Source organism: Oncorhynchus mykiss, chromosome 14 (assembly GCF_057628025.1).
Source record: "Oncorhynchus mykiss isolate SJ-2025 chromosome 14, ASM5762802v1, whole genome shotgun sequence".
Taxonomy (NCBI): domain Eukaryota; kingdom Metazoa; phylum Chordata; class Actinopteri; order Salmoniformes; family Salmonidae; genus Oncorhynchus; species Oncorhynchus mykiss.
This window is the reverse complement of record NC_143035.1, coordinates 13,055,001-13,070,717: the sequence shown is the minus strand read 5'-3', so window position 1 is coordinate 13,070,717 and position 15,717 is coordinate 13,055,001. Positions and strand designations below refer to the sequence as shown.

Below are 15,717 nucleotides of genomic sequence, written 5' to 3'. Positions count from 1 at the left end.
CCGGCAGATTCCGACAGGACAGGACAAGGTTACAGCAAACATGACGATAGTCTGGCTCAGGCATGAAACACAAACAAGAATCCGACAAGGACAGGAACAGAAACAGAGAGAGATATAGGGACCTAATCAGAGGGAAAAAGGGAACAGGTGGGAAACGGGGTGAATGGGTAGTTAGAGGAGACAAGGAACAGCTGGGAGAAAGCGGGGGAGAAAAGGTAACCTAACAACGACCAGCAGAGGGAGACAGGGTGAAGGGAAAGGACAGAGACAAGACACAACATGACAGTACCCCCCCACTCACCGAGCGCCTCCTGGCGCACTCGAGGAGGAAACCTGGCGGCAACGGAGGAAATCCTCGATCAGCGCACGGTCCAGCACGTCCCGAGAGGGAACCCAACTCCTCTCCTCAGGACCGTACCCCTCCCAATCGACAAGGTACTGGTGACCACGGCCCCGAGGACGCATGTCCAAAATCCTGCGGACCCTGTAGATGGGTGCGCCCTCGACAAGGATGGGGGGGGGGGGGGGAAGACGAGCGGGGGCGCGAAGAACGGGCTTAATACAGGAGACATGGAAGACCGGGTGGACGCGACGAAGGTATCGCGGAAGAAGAAGTCGAACTGCGACAGGATTAATGACCCGAGAAATACGGAACGGACCAATGAACCGCGGGGTCAACTTGCGAGAAGCCGTCTTAAGGGGAAGGTTCTGAGTGGAGAGCCAAACTCTCTGACCGCGACAATATCTAGGACTCTTAGTTCTACGCTTATTAGCAGCCCTCACAGTCTGCGCCCTATAACGGCAAAGTGCAGACCTGACCCTCTTCCAGGTGCGCTCGCAACGTTGGACAAAAGCCTGAGCGGAGGGGACGCTGGACTCGGCGAACTGAGATGAGAACAGCGGAGGCTGGTACCCGAGGCTACTCTGAAAAGGAGATAGCCCGGTCGCAGACGAAGGAAGCGAGTTGTGGGCGTATTCTGCCCAGGGGAGCTGTTCTGACCAAGACGCAGGGTTGCGAAAAGAAAGACTGCGTAAGATGCGACCAATAGTCTGATTGGCCCGTTCTGCTTGACCGTTAGACTGGGGGTGAAAGCCGGAAGAGAGACTGACGGAAGCCCCAATCAAACGGCAAAACTCCCTCCAAAATTGAGACGTGAATTGCGGACCTCTGTCCGAAACGACGTCTGACGGAAGGCCATGAATTCTGAAAACGTTCTCGATGATGATTTGTGCCGTCTCTTTAGCAGAAGGAAGCTTAGCAAGGGGAATGAAATGAGCCGCCTTAGAGAACCTATCGACAACCGTAAGAATAACAGTCTTCCCCGCTGACGAAGGCAGTCCGGTGACAAAATCTAAGGCGATGTGAGACCACGGTCGAGAGGGAATAGGAAGCGGCCTGAGACGGCCGGCAGGAGGAGAGTTACCGGACTTAGTCTGCGCGCAGACCGAACAAGCAGCCACGAAACGACGCGTGTCATGCTCCCGGGTGGGCCACCAAAAACGCTGGCGAATGGAAGCAAGCGTACCCCGAACGCCAGGGTGGCCGGCTAACTTGGCAGAGTGAGCCCACTGAAGAACGGCCAGACGAGTAGGAACGGGAACGAAAAGAAGGTTCCTAGGACAAGCGCGCGGCGACGGAGTGTGAGTGAGCGCTTGTTTTACCTGCCTCTCAATTCCCCAGACAGTCAACCCGACAACACGCCCCTCAGGGAGAATCCCCTCGGGGTCAGTGGAGGCTACTGAAGAACTGAAGAGACGAGACAAAGCATCAGGCTTGGTGTTCTTAGAGCCCGGACGATAAGAAATCACGAACTCGAAACGAGCGAAAAACAGCGCCCAACGCGCCTGACGCGCATTAAGTCGTTTGGCAGAACGGATGTACTCAAGGTTCCTATGGTCAGTCCAAACGACAAAAGGAACGGTCGCCCCCTCCAACCACTGTCGCCATTCGCCTAGGGCTAACCGGATGGCGAGCAGTTCGCGGTTACCCACATCATAGTTACGTTCCGACGGCGACAGGCGATGAGAAAAATACGCGCATGGGTGGACCTTGTCGTCAGAGAGGGAGCGCTGAGAAAGAATGGCTCCCACGCCCACCTCTGACGCGTCAACCTCGACAACGAACTGTCTAGAGACGTCAGGTGTAACAAGGATAGGAGCGGATGTAAAACGATTCTTGAGGAGATCAAAAGCTCCCTGGGCGGAAACGGACCACTTAAAGCACGTCTTGACAGAAGTAAGGGCTGTGAGAGGAGCTGCCACCTGACCGAAATTACGGATGAAACGACGATAGAAGTTCGCGAAGCCGAGAAAGCGCTGCAGCTCGACGCGTGACTTAGGGACGGGCCAATCAATGACAGCTTGGACCTTAGCGGGATCCATCTTAATGCCTTCAGCGGAAATAACAGAACCGAGAAATGTGACGGAGGAGGCATGAAAAGTGCACTTCTCAGCCTTCACAAAAAGACAATTCTCTAAAAGGCGCTGGAGGACACGTCGAACGTGCTGAACATGAATCTGGAGTGACGGTGAAAAAATCAGGATATCGTCAAGGTAGACGAAAACAAAGATGTTCAGCATGTCTCTCAGGACATCATTGACTAATGCCTGAAAGACAGCTGGAGCGTTAGCGAGGCCGAAAGGAAGAACCCGGTATTCAAAGTGCCCTAACGGAGTGTTAAACGCCGTCTTCCACTCGTCCCCCTCCCTGATGCGCACGAGATGGTAAGCGTTACGAAGGTCCAACTTAGTGAAAAACCTGGCTCCCTGCAGGATCTCGAAGGCTGAAGACATAAGAGGAAGCGGATAACGATTCTTCACTGTTATGTCATTCAGCCCTCGATAATCTATGCAGGGGCGCAGAGACCCGTCCTTCTTCTTGACAAAAAAAAACCCCGCTCCGGCGGGAGAGGAGGAGGGGACTATGGTACCGGCGTCAAGAGCTACAGACAAATAATCTTCGAGAGCCTTACGTTCGGGAGCCGACAGAGAGTATAGTCTACCCCGGGGGGGGGTGGTTCCCGGAAGGAGATCAATACTACAATCATACGACCGGTGTGGAGGAAGAGAGGTGGCCCTGGACCGACTGAACACCGTGCGCAGATCGTGATATTCCTCCGGCACCCCTGTCAAATCACCAGGCTCCTCCTGTGAAGAAGAGACAGAGGAAACAGGAGGGATAGCAGACATTAAACATTTAACATGACAAGAGACGTTCCAGGAGAGGATAGAATTACTAGACCAATTAATGGAAGGATTATGACAAACTAGCCAGGGATGGCCCAAAACAACAGGTGTAAAAGGTGAACGAAAAATTAAAAAAGAAATGGTTTCACTATGATTACCAGAAACAGTGAGGGTTAAAGGTAGCGTCTCACGCTGAATCCTGGGGAGAGGACTACCATCCAGGGCGAACAAGGCCGTGGGCTCCTTTAACTGTCTGAGAGGAATGTCATGTTCCCGAGCCCAGGTCTCGTCCATAAAACAGCCCTCCGCCCCAGAGTCTATTAAGGCACTGCAGGAAGCAGACGAACCGGTCCAGCGTAGATGGACCGACAAGGTAGTGCAGGATCTTGAAGGAGAGACAGGAGTAGTAGCGCTCACCAGTAGCCCTCCGCTTACTGACGAGCTCTGGCCCTTTACTGGACATGAAGTGACAAAATGACCAGCGGAACCGCAATAGAGACAGAGGCGGTTGGTGATTCTCCGTTCCCTCTCCTTAGTCGAGATGCGGATACCTCCCAGCTGCATGGGCTCAGCACCCGAGCCGGCAGAGGAAGATGGTAGTGATGCGGAGAGGGGGGCGACGGAGAGCGCGAGCTCCTTTCCACGAGCTCGGTGACGAAGATCAACCCGTCGCTCAATGCGAATAGCGAGTTCAATCAAGGAATCCACGCTGGAAGGAACCTCCCGGGAGAGAATCTCATCCTTTACCTCTGCGCGGAGACCCTCCAGAAGACGAGCGAGCAAGGCCGGCTCGTTCCAGCCACTGGAGACAGCAAGAGTGCGAAACTCAATAGAGTAGTCTGTTATGGATCGATTGCCTTGACATAGGGAAGACAGGGCCCTGGAAGCCTCCTCCCCAAAAACAGATCGATCAAAAACCCGTATCATCTCCTCCTTAAAGTCCTGATACTGGTTAGTACACTCAGCCCTTGCCTCCCAGATTGCCGTGCCCCACTCACGAGCCCGTCCAATAAGGAGAGATATGACGTAGGCGACACGAGCAGTGCTCCTGGAGTAAGTGTTGGGCTGGAGAGAAAACACAATATCACACTGGGTGAGGAACGAGCGGCATTCAGTGGGCTCCCCAGAGTAACACGGCGGGTTATTGATTCTGGGCTCCGGAGATTCGAAAGCCCTGGAAGTGGCCGGTGGATCGAGGCGGAGATGGTGAACCTGTTCTGTGAGGTTGGAGACTTGGGTGGCCAGGGTCTCAACGGCATGTCGAGCAGCAGACACTTCCTGCTCGTGTCTGCCTAGCATCGCTCCCTGGATCCCGACGGCTGAGTGGAGAGGATCCGAAGTCGCTGGGTCCATTCTTGGTCGGATTCTTCTGTTATGGTGAGTGAATGAGGACCCAAAAGCGAACTAACTTAAACAGAGCTTCTTTAATAACCAAACATAGGTAGGCTCAGATAGACCGGCAGATTCCGACAGGACAGGACAAGGTTACAGCAAACATGACGATAGTCTGGCTCAGGCATGAAACACAAACAAGAATCCGACAAGGACAGGAACAGAAACAGAGAGAGATATAGGGACCTAATCAGAGGGAAAAAGGGAACAGGTGGGAAACGGGGTGAATGGGTAGTTAGAGGAGACAAGGAACAGCTGGGAGAAAGCGGGGGAGAAAAGGTAACCTAACAACGACCAGCAGAGGGAGACAGGGTGAAGGGAAAGGACAGAGACAAGACACAACATGACACAGAGTAGCTGGGGTGGGCGTGGGGGGTGGGGGTGGGGCTTCAAGAGGGAGGCAGGCTTATTGTTTACATATTTCTTATATATCCTTCTCCAAATATTTTAATCAGTTATTTTGTGCATTAGCTTACAGTAAGTCTGCCATTTTAAAACCTGAACCTATTCAAAACTACAGTGCCTTGCGAAAGTATTCGGCCCCCTTGAACTTTGCTACCTTTTGCCACATTTCAGGCTTCAAACATAAAATTGATGGGAAGATGGATGGAGCCAAATACAGGACCATTCTGGAAGAAAACCTGATGGAGTCTGCAAAAGACCTGAGACTGGGACGGAGATTTGTCTTCCAACAAGACAATGATCCAAAACATAAAGCAAAATCTACAATTGAATGGTTCAATAATAAACATATCCAGGTGTTAGAATGGCCAAGTCAAAGTCCAGACCTGAATCCAATCGAGAATCTGTGGAAAGAACTGAAAACTGCTGTTCACAAATGCTCTCCATCCAACCTCACTGAGCTCGAGCTGTTTTGCAAGGAGGAATGGGAAAAAAATGTCAGTCTCTCGATGTGCAAAACTGATAGAGACATACCCCAAGCGACTTACAGCTGTAATCGCAGCAAAATTGTGGCGCTACAAAGTAGTAACTTAAGGGGGCTGAATAATTTTGCACGCCCAATTTTTCAGTTTTTGATTTGTTAAAAAAGTTTGAAATATCCAATAAATGTCGTTCCACTTCATGATTGTGTCCACTTGTTGTTGATTCTTCACAAAAAAATACAGTTTTATAACTTTATGTTTGAGGCCTGAAATGTGGCAAAAGGTCGCAAAGTTCAAGGGGGCCGAATACTTTCGCAAGGCACTGTATATATACAATATATCAGAATTTGATTAGTCAATTCAGTTCCTCGTTATCTAGTTATTTAGTGCTAGCAAAAGGATGGGTAACACACACACACACACTTTATGGCCTTGAGCCTAGAGATGAGCAGACCGTGTGAAGGCGGAGATGAGAGGAGTCATATCGAGTCAGATATGAATGATGAATCTCAGTCATAAAGACTAGACGCCGTTGGCCCACTGCATATCCAACCAACCTGACTCACTGAACTTCACAGGGCATTTCACTCTGCTCAGAGATCAATACCCCGCATCTCTAGTTTCATAAACACACATGCACACACTTTATCAGGCACACTCTTATTCTATGGTACAGTATTTTATTTGGTTCTGTCCCTTCTATTTGTGCAGACAGAGTTCTCTTATTTTGGCGCCAAAGTGCCCTGTCTTGAACTCTGTAAAGAGTAAGTCAGAGACACCATGATGAGCCCCCAAAACCCCAGTTGCACTCTGCATCTTCTGCTAGACATGGTTGGAGAATTTATATCCACCATTCTGTCCCCAGTCGATATTTATGAAGTACATTACTGCATGTGTAACTGCTGAGTGGCTGGGACCATAGCGCATCACTCTACCTCTGCCTTCCTGCCACCTCCCATCACAGTGAGACCTGGGGAGAGAGGGAGAGAGTGATGGACCCATGGCCTCAGACACAAAGATATTTTTATTGCTGGTAAGGCTTGTTCTATTAAATCATACAGCACTCATCAAATATATATAGGGTGCTCTTTGATTTTGTGTGAGATTGAACATCTACTACTGCCAACTAGTGGCCATATCAGTCATGACACACAACACACCATGAGAGAAGGAGGAGGAGGAGAAGGAGGGGGAGAGAAGGAGGAGGAGAGAAGGAGGAGGAGAGAAGGAGGACACACAACACACCATGAGGACACAGAGGACACACAACACACCATGAGAGAAGGAGGAGGAGGAGAAGGAGGGGGAGAGAAGGAGGAGGAGAGAAGGAGGAGGAGAGAAGGAGGGGGAGAGATTGAGAGAAGGAGGGGAAGAGAAGGAGGAGAGAAGGAGGAGGAGAGAAGGAGGAGGAGAGATGGAGGGGGAGAGAAGGGGGGGGAGAGAAGGAGAAGGAGAGAAGGAAGGGGAGAGAAGGAGGAGGAGAGAAGGAGGGGGAGAGGAGGAGAGATGGAGGGGGAGAGAAGGAGGGGGAGAGAAGGAGGAGGAGAGAAGGAGGGGGGAGAGAAGGAGGGGAAGAGAAGGAGGGGGAGAGAAGGAGAGGGAGAGAAGGAGGGGGAGTGAAGGGGGAGAAGAGAAGGAGGGGGAGAGAAGGAGAGGGAGAGAAAGAGGGGGAGAGAAGGAGGAGGAGAGAAGGAGGAGGAAAGAAGGAGGGGGAGATAAGGAGGGGGCGAGAAGGAGGGGGAGAGAAGGAGAAGGCGAGAAGGAGGAGGAGAGAAGGAGGAGAGTAGGAGGAGAGTAGGAGGAGGAGAGAAGGAGGAGGAGAGGGGGAGAGAAGGAGGGGGAGAGAAGGAGGAGGAGAGAAGGAGGGGGAGAAGGAGGAGGAGAGTAGGAGGAGGAGAGTAGGAGGAGGAGAGAAGGAGGAGGAGAGAAGGAGGAGGAGAGTAGGAGGAGGAGAGAAGGAGGAGAGTAGGAGGAGGAGAGAAGGGAAGAGCCATGAAGGGACCGGTAAATACAGGCTGGAGGAAATGTGGTCCTGTGTGGCTCAGTTAGTAGAAAAAGAGAGAGGCAACCGAAAGAGGAAAGCAGAAAGGAGAAAGGTGTGAGGGAAGTGCAGGAGGGTTGTGTGTGAGAAAGGAGAGAAAAACGCAGTTTAATTAGCAGTGATGGCTTTAATCAGATAACTCTGGTTTGAGCAGCCAGGGACTTTAATTGGTTGCTGGCGGCAACAGGCAGGCCGCATGACTAATTTTCAAAAGCATTATAACTGGGGAGTAAACATCGGTCTCTGGTCTGCATGTGAGTGACAGGCTGCCTGGGCTGTGGGGTGGCAGGAGAGGCCAGGGGGAGGGAAGGAGAGGAGAGGAGGAGGAGAAGATGGAGGAGAGGGAGAGTGGTTAGGGGAGGTTAAGAAGGTTCTGGAGAAAAGCTGTGTGTGATTGAACCAAAAGCCATACTATCTTACTACAGGATACAAAATATAAAGAGGAAAATTGCACCATTCGAGAGTTAGCAGTGTGTTATGTGAGGGTTGATACTGTGCAGACTCTCTTTTAGTCTATTCAGAGAGTAAGTAATATGCTGTGTGAGGGTTGTTGACTGCGACAAACTGTGTCCCCAAATGTCCCACTGCCCACAAATATGGGAATGCGCTGTCCTTTCAGCACCTCGGAGTGACTACCACCACGTACCTTTCAGACTAATGCTGTCCATTCAGTGGTGCTGATGTTTCCTGGTGAACACACGCGCTAGTAATCATCTGTACTTCCTCATTTTGCCATTGTTTGGTCGGTTTGCTATGTTCGCGATGCGTACTTGTTGAACGTAACCAACATCATACCTGATTTATGCCTTCCATTTCAATGCATTCTGTTGATTCATCTGTCATCGCTTGCATTTACGGGTCAGCTGTCTAGTGTACCGATTGCTTTCCTTTTGAAGTCGGCCTTGTTGTAACAGGATGGCCTTTTTACTTTACTGGCTTCAATACATGCACATGTATGTAGCGTCTTTGGAGTGTGATTAGAGCAGACCCTAGCTGGATCCCAGCAGCACTAGGGTGTAGATATTAGTAATATCCTAGCAGGCTGTAGATAGTTACAACGTTCCAGAGATGGAGGGGTATTTTTGGAGAGAAGCGAACTGGAAAACGTATCTCCGGGCAACTAGCTTTCCCCCTGGTTACCGCCTTATTTAGGGATGAGTCTAAGTTTAGCCGACACTGGGCTTGGAGGTGAGGCAGGACCAGAAGGAAAGTGTGTGTGTATGTGCACCTGGAAATAGAAAAGAATACCCAGTCAAGACTATAGGGAAACGGTTGAACATTTCAGCTGCAGTGGAATGCTCCTCACCCCTCTTCTTACCGTCGTCTATCGCTAACATCTTCTCCTTTGTATTCTCTGCCCTCCTTTCTTTTCTTGTTTGCTCCCCTCATCCATCTCTTTGTTGTCCTCTCATTGTGTATAATAAAGTCATGAGTTTTGAGGTTCCCTGTTGTCTCCTTCTGTTGTCTACTTCTAGGGTCGTGACAGGGGAACTGCAGTGGGTCACCAAAATGTATTTTATATACAATATATGTATATATATATATATATATATATATATATATATATATATATATATATATATATATACTGTATATACAAAAATGAAGAGTACATATTAATTTATGGGACAATATTCAACGTTTTAGACAAAGATAATTAGAAATATACAATGTTATTGAGTAAATGTATTTATAGTTTTCTTTTCATTTTGATAAGAGATGAAAATGCAATGCATTCAAGGTTATTTGTTGATGTACAAATCTATATTTACCGATTTTTAGGTTGTGTCATTAGATTTGTGGTGGGATTGCAAGAAATTCTTTGGGGGGAAAAATGTGGGTCCCCAGAAATTGTGGCAGAAAAAATTCTGGCTGAAAAAAATGTGAATAGCACTGTTCTAGAGGATAAACATGGAGACCATTTTCCTGTGTAGGACAGGGATGTCCCAAAACCCCAGACAGAGAGAGGGAAAGAGGCAAAGAGAGAGAGGGGCATTCAAATATTCAAAGCATTCAAATATATGCACTTACTGTTGTGGATAAGAGCGTATGCTAAATTACTAAAATGTAAATGTAAAGAACAGAGAGCCGAGAGAGAGAGGGTAAGAGAGAGAACGAAAGAAAGGAGACACAATAGAGAAAGAGTAGAGAAAGCAGCACAGATAGAGAGAAGCAAAGAGAGAAAGTAGGAGAGGTAGAGGGAGCGAGACAAAGCTTGAGAGTGTGGTGCTGATGTGTTTCAGTAAGCAAAGTCCTCTCTGAGTCCCCTTGCTCTAAATGCCTTTGCCCTTTTCCTCTCCCTCCGTCTCTGCCTACTCTCGCCCTCGGGGTCCATCTGCTGTGTCTGAGCCGTCTAAGTGGATGCCTGCTGTTTTTAAATAGCAGTGGAGTCTGGGCGCCGGCTGTGTGTGCAAAGGGAGATATAGAGAGTGTGTTTGGAGAGTGTGTTTTTCCCGGCTACACTGTATGAATAATAGCGGCATGGGGATATCCCCTCGCATTGCACAGTGTCCTGGCACCACCTGGCCCACATGGACACGACACTGGAGAAACATACATTCTCTATGGAAGGTCTCACTCCTGCTCTGCTGACCTAACTAACCCATGTCCCTTCATGTGTACTTTTCCAACTCACTAAACTCTCTTTCCTGATCTCTGTGTGTGTCTGTCTCTTTCGCCTGGTCGGAGCGCTGAGTTGTACTTTAGCTGAAGGTTAAACACAGGCTGTCCTTTACCTTAGAAAGACAGAGCAATCGGATGTTGGCACGCAAACACACACACATTTATTCTGTTCATCGCCAATGGCCATAAGTTCACGAGGCATTTGGTGGTCAGTGATGCGAGAGGACATTGCTATGGTTGATCAACCCATAATGGAAACTAAACGGTTCAAATTCATTAAGCAGAACATGAGAGAACAGATTCAGGTCTCATCCTCACCAGACTGGAATACAGGCACTAAAACCTTAATGTTGGGATCTAATTGACTGGAATACAGGCCCGAAAACTTTGATGTTGGGTTCTAATTGACCGGAATACAGGCCCTAAAACCTTAATGTTCGGTTCTAATGACTGAAATACAGGACCTAAACCTTAATGTTAGGTTCTAATTGAAACCTCAGAGATTTTGAAGAAATAATTGAAGAAATGAGACCCTTCCGTTATATTCTGCCTGGTGCCTGTGTTCATCACGGAGATGAAACAGAAATGGACACCTGTGTGGGATCCCTAAATGACAAGAGTCTATTGATGCACCCGTGCATCAATCTAAATAACATAATAAATCCCAATCAAAATCCGTCATTAAGATAGAGGTCTCTTTTTTGCATGGGCTGTGTCTCAATCCACCACATCCGCCTATGTCGGCCTTCCTCATCTGTGGTGGAGTTTGTCAGAACATGAGACATCCCGAAAACCGGTCTTCTCAAGAATACGACTGTAGATGAGACTCTCATGAACACGATGGTGTTCTCCGTTTGGTTCCACGACCGCCACAAGTGTCAAGGGACCTGTCTGAAGGTACAATTTTTTATGGCAGTTTGGAAGTGTCGACAAAAAAAAGAGGTACAAAAGACTAAAATATTTCCTTCGCTTTCTTATGTCTCCTAGATATCGGACAGACACTTCAAATCCTTAGTCCTTAATGATGTATTTGTTGACTGTCTGTTTTGCCATTTATGAATGTGTTATTCAATGTGTTTATATGGGCTATAGGCCAAATTCAATATTTAATCAAATCATTTTTACTAGAATTCTAAATCGAATAGCTAAATGATTCATGGTATGACCATCTTAAAATCATTCCATATACAGTAGAACCCTCGTGTGACAGAATAGTGAGCGGTAGAGAAAGAGAGTGACAGAGAGAGGGTTTGCGAAATGGAGAGTGGGTGTGTGATAGAGAAAGCATGAGGGAGGGAAAGAGAGGTAGGGAAAGAGAGATGACAGTGTTTATCCTCAGCTCGAGTGCCCATGGGAGAGAGACGCCTCAGTGTTACCCCGAGTCTGCCGGAATACAAGGAAATTCTCCACAAACCAGATGTTTTTATTCTTTGGTTACTTTTCTTCTCTTGTTCTGGAGCTGTAGTCTATTCTGAACCTTTTCAACATTTATGGTGGAGTGGGTGATGATGTAAGTGGTCTCTCTCTCTCTCTCTCTCTCTCTCTCTCTCTCTCTCTCTCTCTCTCTCCCTCTCCCTCTCCCTCTCTCTCTCTCTCTCTCTCTCTCTCTCTCTCTCTCTCTCCCTCTCTCTCTCTCTCTCTCTCTCTCTCTCTCTCTCCCTCTCTCTCTCTCTCTTCCTCTCCCTCTCTCTCTCTCTCTCTCTCTCTCTCTCTCTCCCTCTCTCTCTCTCTCTCTCCCTCTCTCTCTCTCTCTCTTCCTCTCTCTCTCTCTCTCTCCCTCTCCCTCCCTCCATCCGTTACCCATTTAGAACTCCAATCATGAAGGCCAGAGTTGACACAACGCCCAAGAATGAACCTAGTTGAGCTCAAAAGAGTGAACACTTAATCCGTCTTTCAGCCCAGGAGCATGAACTATACATGACTTCTACTTTCTACATTTCTACCTATAGCACCAGTAAGTAAATAAACATATGCCTCTGATCATTACCTGCCAAAAGCATCAGTCATCCTTCATGTTTTTATGTGACATCAAATGTGTTTACTCTGAAGTGTAATAGTAAACAACAGCAGACGGCCAGCCAGAGGCGAGCTGACAGAGGCTGACAGAGTGTGCTTGCTAAATGACACACAGGACCCCAGGCCCTCTTCAGACCACAGAGAGATGGAGAGAATGAGGAGGAGGAGGAGAGGGGGGTGATTGAAGAGGGGTGCGCCCCTAACGGCTACTTGTTCCGTAGTGCACTACTCCTATAGGAAATAGGTTGTCATTTGGGCCGAAAACATGAGCTGAGGAGGCAGTTGTAAGCTATTACGTCTAACCTCACCGTAAGTGATAAGGAGGGAAGTCTGTGCCCTTACCAGGAGTCAGCTATACTGTACATTGAATTCAAAACTGGGTGCATTGACTTGAAGTGCACCTAATGCATTCCAGCAACGTCTCAACCCTTTTCTCTGGAGCCCCTGACTGACTGGGGTCAATTGTTCGGAAGGAAGCCCTGCTCCATACCCATTGTATAACACCACATCACATGGGGCAGAACACCCACTCTAGCACAGGTCAGAGATAAAGCTCTTTATTAGGGTTAGGGTGAGGACTGTTATCCTTGATTGTTATTCTAATCAATAATTATTTCCTTGATGTTTATAAGTGAATACCTACGGTATATGTAGTTATATGCAGTATTCAGACCCCTTCCCTTTTCCACATTTTGTTACGTTACATCCTTATTCTAAAATGTATTTAAAAAAATATATAATCTCATCAATCCCCAAAATGACAAAGCAAAAATTGTTTTGGTGATTTTTTTTTGCAAATGTATTAAAAATAAAAAGCAGAAATACCTTTACATAAATTTTCAGACCCTTTGCTATGAGACTACGCTCAGGTGCATCCTGTTTTCTTTGATCATCTTTGAGATGTTTCTACAACTTGATTGGAGTCCACCTGTGGTAAATTCAATTTATTGGACATGATTTGGAAAGGCACACACCTGTCTATGTAAGGTCCCACAGTTGACAGTGCATGTCAGAGCAAAAACTAAGCAATGGGGTCGCAGGAATTGTCCGTAAAGCTGTGGGAAAGGGTACCAAAAAATGTCTGCAGAATTAAAGGTCCCCAAGAACACAGTGACCTCCATCATTCTTAAATGGAAAAAGTTTGGAACCACCAAGACTCTTCCTAGAGCAGTTGGGGGAGAAGGGCCTTGGTCAGGGAGGTCACTCTGACAGAACTCCAGAGTTCCTTTGTGGAGATGGGAGAACCTTCCAGAAGGAAAACTATATCCGCAGCACTCCACCAATCAGGCCTTTATGGTAGAGTGCCCAGATGGAAGCCACTCCTCAGTAAAAGGTCAGGATTAAGAGAAAGATGAATGGAGCAAAGTACAGAGAGATCCTTGATGAAAACCTGCTCCACAGCGCTCAGGACCTCAGACTGGGGTGAAGGTTCACCTTCCAGGATAACGACCCTAAGCACACAGCCAAGACAACGCAGGAGTGGCTTCGGGACAAGTCTTTGACTGTCCTTGAGTGGCCCAGCCAGAGCCTGGACTTGAACCTGATTTAACATCTCTGTAGACACTTGAAAATAGCTTTGCAGCGACGCTCCCCATCCAACCTGACAGAGCTTGAGAAGATCTGAGAGAGAGGAATGGGAAAATCTCCCCAAATACAGTGCCTTGCGAAAGTATTCGGCCCCCTTGAACTTTGCTACCTTTTGCCACATTTCAGGCTTCAAACATAAAGATATAAAACTGTATTTTTTTGTGAAGAATCAACAACAAGTGGGACACAATCATGAAGTGGAACGACATTTATTGGATATTTCAAACTTTTTTAACAAATCAAAAACTGAAAAATTGGGCGTGCAAAATTATTCAGCCCCTTTACTTTCAGTGCAGCAAACGCTCTCCAGAAGTTCAGTGAGGATCTCTGAATGATCCAATGTTGACCTAAATTACTAATGATGATAAATACAATCCACCTGTGTGTAATCAAGTCTCCGTATAAATGCACCTGCACTGTGATAGTCTCAGAGGTCCGTTAAAAGCGCAGAGAGCATCATGAAGAACAAGGAACACACCAGGCAGGTCCGAGATACTGTTGTGAAGAAGTTTAAAGCCGGATTTGGATACAAAAATATTTCCCAAGCTTTAAACATCCCAAGGCGCACTGTGCAAGCGATAATATTGAAATGGAAGGAGTATCAGACCACTGCAAATCTACCAAGACCTGGCCGTCCCTCTAAACTTTCAGCTCATACAAGGAGAAGACTGATCAGAGATGCAGCCAAGAGGCCCATTATCACTCTGGATGAACTGCAGAGATCTACAGCTGAGGTGGGAGAATCTGTCCATAGGACAACAATCAGTCGTATATTGCACAAATCTGGCCTTTATGGAAGAGTGGCAAGAGGAAAGCCATTTCTTAAAGATATCCATAAAAAGTGTAGTTTAAAGTTTGCCACAAGCCACCTGGGAGATACACCAAACATGTGGAAGAAGGTGCTCTGGTCAGATGAAACCAAAATTGAACTTTTTGGCAACAATGCAAAACGTTATGTTTGGCGTGAAAGCAACACAGCTCATCACCCTGAACACACCATGCCCACTGTCAAACATGGTGGTGGCAGCATCATGCTTTGGGCCTGCTTTTCTTCAGCAGGGACAGGGAAGATGGTTAAAATTGATGGGAAGATGGATGGAGCCAAATACAGGACCATTCTGGAAGAAAACCTGATGGAGTCTGCAAAAGACCTGAGACTGGGACGGAGATTTGTCTTCCAACAAGACAATGATCCAAAACATAAAGCAAAATCTACAATGGAATGGTTCAAAAATAAACATATCCAGGTGTTAGAATGGCCAAGTCAAAGTCCAGACTTGAATCCAATCGAGAATCTGTGGAAAGAACTGAAAACTGATGTTCACAAATGCTCTCCATCCAACCTCACTGAGCTCGAGCTGTTTTGCAAGGAGGAATGGGAAAAAATGTCAGTCTCTCGACGTGCAAAACTGATAGAGACATACCCCAAGCGACTTACAGCTGTAATCGCAGCAAAAGGTGGCGCTACAAAGTATTAACTTAAGGGGGCTGAATAATTTTGCACGCCCAATTTTTCAGTTTTTGATTTGTTAAAAAAGTTTGAAATATCCAATAAATGTCGTTCCACTTCATGATTGTGTCCCACTTCTTGTTGATTCTTCACAAAAAAAATACAGTTTTATATCTTTATGTTTGAAGCCTGAAATGTGGCAAAAGGTCGCAAAGTTCAAGGGGGCCGAATACTTTCGCAAGGCACTGTACATGTGTGCCAAGTTTGTAGCGTCATGCCCAAGAAGACTCGAGGCTGTAAATGCAGCCAAAGGTGCTTCAACAATGTACTGAGTAAAGGGTCTGAATACTTATCTAAATGTGAAATTTCAGTTTTTATTTTATTTTAATACATTTGCAAAAAAATCGAAAAAAGCTGTTTTTGCTTTGTCATTATGGGGTATTGTGCGTAGTTTGATGAGGGGGGAAAAACAATGTACTACATTTTAGAACAAGGCTGTAAAGTAACAAAATGTGGAAAAAGTGAAGGGGTCTGAATAT

At 47.1% G+C, this 15,717-nt stretch overlaps 1 protein-coding gene across 1 annotated transcript in view; it reads right to left on the bottom strand.

Moving 5' to 3' along the window:
- LOC110488820 (signal-transducing adaptor protein 1) overlaps positions 1–15,717 on the bottom strand; it is a 172,597-nt gene that overhangs the window by 102,518 nt on the left and 54,362 nt on the right. The window lies entirely within an intron of this gene.